Here is a 3,937-nt window from a genome sequence, read left to right on the forward strand (position 1 = left end):
TCAATATCAATATAATCAAGCAAATTAGAAATACAATTTTTTTTTTATAAAGAAAAAAAAGAATGAGCTATAAATTCCAACTTTTTTTTGAGAAAATAAATAATATATATATATATATATCAACATACTCTTAAATAATGATATCTCTAAGTACACCTTCTCTACAAATCTTCAAAATCTTCAAAACATTATTTCATTCTTTCCTCTCATGCCAACACACAAGCATAGCAATACATCTTCTTACAATATAAAACTTAGCCCTTTGCTTCTTTGCTATATGACTACATTTTTTTCCAAATGATTTTGTTGAGTTTTGTGATGATGAATTATTAACGTTAGAGTTGTGCTCTTCATCACTTTCTCTAATTGGTTCCATATGAATAATATGAAACAAAAACAAAAAACTATTTATATATAGTAGTGGTACTAATACTTCTGCAAACTGCAAATTTGCAGCTTGTGGCAGTGGATATATATATATAAATATAAATATAAATATAAATATAATATATAATATATTATATTATATGGTTGATGCTTAAGGTTACTTTATTTTATACTATTGTTGATTTGAGTTACCCTTTTGTTTTAGTCTTTTTACTATTTTTCATATAGTACTAGTATATTTGGATTGATCTACAATGTGTACAAATTTATATATTGCAATATATTATGCTAGATAAAAATGGTTATTTTTTATTTCACTATTATATATTCTCTTGGTCCCGTTTGATATGCAAACTGTGTTTGACTGTTTAAGAAAAAAAAATGATTTTGAAACTTTTGCAATAAAATCGAAATTTAGGGTTGAATTGTTTTTAGGATTAATAACATTTTAGATCCTTTGGATTTGGTAAATTATGATTTGTTCATTATAGTTATATTTGTCTAATTAAGCGTAAATTACTCCTGTGTTATGTTAAAGCTTGTATTGTTTCTTTAAATATGAAATAAATTTACCTTTAAATAGTCAAAATATAATATATTTCATACTTAAATGAACCAAAAGCACACATTTTAATTTATTGAAGGTTAATTAATTATGTTTTTTTTACCCGATCTAAAATGAGAATTTATCGATAATTGACACTATTAAAATGGGGTTTTCTTTTACGAATATAATCAAATTTAAAGGACTATCGACTAAATGAAACCCTTTATCTTTTAGTAGTACAAGGGACTAAAAGTGCTATTATCCCTTATTTCGAAATATAAAAACTTGTTCGGTTTTTTTAAAACTAAAAATAAAAGTATATCATATAAATACAATAATAATAAGTAATATTATTTTTAAATTTTGGTGGTATCTTTTCTTGGTCAAGTTTCTTGAAGTCTAAATTAATTTATACATTTTCACACATGATGAGTTAATATGGAAGGGTTAATTTTTTATTAATATAGCAAGGCCCAAAAGAATGGTAGGTAAATAGGACTATAATATTAAGTCAGGGCTAATTGGTACCATTGATTTTATAAACAGACAACATCTGTAAACAGTACTACAAGTACCCCATTTTGACTGATTTAATATTCTGACCGTTTCAATTTATTCGTCTTATTTATTTTTAAAATTATTTTAAAAAATATATGACTTTATGAATAGATGTTATTCGTTTTAACATAGTAACATTCACAACGTAGTCACAAGGGCTCTGAGAGTTTTGTCTTGTTTTGGGGGGATTAACGATACGTTATGATCACTTGTATGAATCTCTTTATATTTTGAGTGAGGTTATCTCTTTCTATACTTTGTATAATCATATTTATACAGTGGATTGTCTGTCTTCTTTGCGGAATGTAGATCGATTAACCAAATCACGTTAAATTTTCGTGTTTTATGGTATATATCTCGTTTGTCTTCTTACTCGTGGTCTTTCGAGGTTTTGCTTTGTTAGCTTCCGTGGGACACTTAATTATTTTGGTTCTAACTTTCTACATTATAATATTTTACGTATTTTTAGTTTTAAAATCACAAGATTCAGAAGTTTTTTTTTTTCAAACTTCGTTTTGGATTATTATGAGCTTATATAATTAGTTAATTGGTTAGTCGTCTGAACTTTTACCTTATTGATAAGAATTTGATTTTCCACTTTATAATATTTTAATTGTATCAAATTAAAATCAAATAAATAAATTAAATAGCGTATTAATTATGGTTTTGGCCTTATTTATTGCTGTGAAAAAGTTGATGCCAAAGCTGCAACTTGCAAAGATTTTTGTTTACTACTTTATTTTGTCATGGTCTTTTAACTGTTAACTATCATAAATGTGTGTTGCAAAATTCTCCAACGTTTATTGCCTTAGTAAAATTATGTTTAAATTATATTTGATAAAGATAACTGGTTATTATTGGTAGGGAGCGTTTTCTCTTTAATAAATTTTTTTGTAACATAAATATTGTATATTAGTTGGGTTAGTGTGTAGGTTTTTATAATAATAATAATGATAACAACTTACTCAATATAATTCGTCTAGTAAAATCTGAATGAAATGATAAAAATATACGCAAATTATGTCATTATCTTTGCGAGATAGGAAGGCAAGCGGAACGTACTTAAAAAAACATAAAAAAATGTGGTATGGATGAATTTCATCCCTCCTTAAGCATAATTCGAATTCTGAAAATAAAGAAATTCATATATATTAGGAAATATTTCATTCTTAATGAAATCTTCTCGGTATCCATTTATATTAATCGAGCCGATAAATTTTAAATATCGTATAATTTTAAAAAATGAAAAATAGTTAAAAATTTTATTTTAATTAAATAATAATTGTAGATTCAGTCAAACTCACTCCATTTTGACCAAACTCATCTATATGTATATTTTAAATTAAAAGAACCTAACAATTAATTTATTTATTTTTTTAAAAAAATATATTACCTTTTACATTTTCTTTGCTTTTAATTAGCAAAATATCACATGAAAAAGATTAGTTTACGGGACTCATTATATGATGATTAACTTATTAAACTAAGCAAATCTTGAATAAATTGAAATTAAATCAATTTACTAATTCAATTTCAATTCAACTCATTCATATATTATCTCAAAATAATTATATAAAATAAATAAAAAGAAAAAAAAATGTTGAAATAGGTGAATTAGAGGCATGTTCATGTGTACAATCTGTAAGACCATATTTAATATCTATCCTTTTTTGTTGACCAAATTAAATACTTTTCAAACTTCACAGTACACGTGCTATATTATTAAAGAAAAAAAAACTCTTAACTAAAAATATGTTAATTTATTTTTATTTGTCAATAATAATTTTTTTTGTATATTTCTTAAGAAATAATACATAAATATATTTCTTCCTTTCTCAATTTATGTATATTTTTCACTTTTCGGGGATCAAATAAGTTTAGATTAATTAAAAAATTTGTGCATGAAATCTTTAATTTTTTTAAAAATAAAATTTATATATTTTTTTAACTAAATAAAAAGTATTTTAACATATAATAATTCATAATTCAAACTTCACAGTACACGTGCTATATTATTAAAGAAAACAAAAACTCTTAATTAAATATATGTTAGTTTATTTTTACTTGTCAAACAATAATTTTTTTATATATTTCTTAAGAAATAATACATAAATATATTTCTTTCTTTCTCAATTTATGTACATTTTTCACTTTTCGGGGATCAAATGATTTTAGTTTGACTAAAAATTTGTGCGTGAAATTTTTAATCTTTTTTTGAAATGAAATTTATATATTTATAAACTAAGTAAAAAATATAAAATAATTCATAATTCAAAATTTTTAAAAGATCTATTATAAAAACTTACAAACAAAATAAATTCATTTAAATATTAAAATTTAAAAAATATCACGTAAACGCAAACAAAAAAATTCTTAATAAATAAAGATTTGGAAAGATTTGTCAAACAAAACTATTTTCAAGAAAGACTATTGTGTACTGTGCCG

Source organism: Solanum pennellii, chromosome 9 (genome assembly GCF_001406875.1).
Source record: "Solanum pennellii chromosome 9, SPENNV200".
Classification (NCBI taxonomy): domain Eukaryota; kingdom Viridiplantae; phylum Streptophyta; class Magnoliopsida; order Solanales; family Solanaceae; genus Solanum; species Solanum pennellii.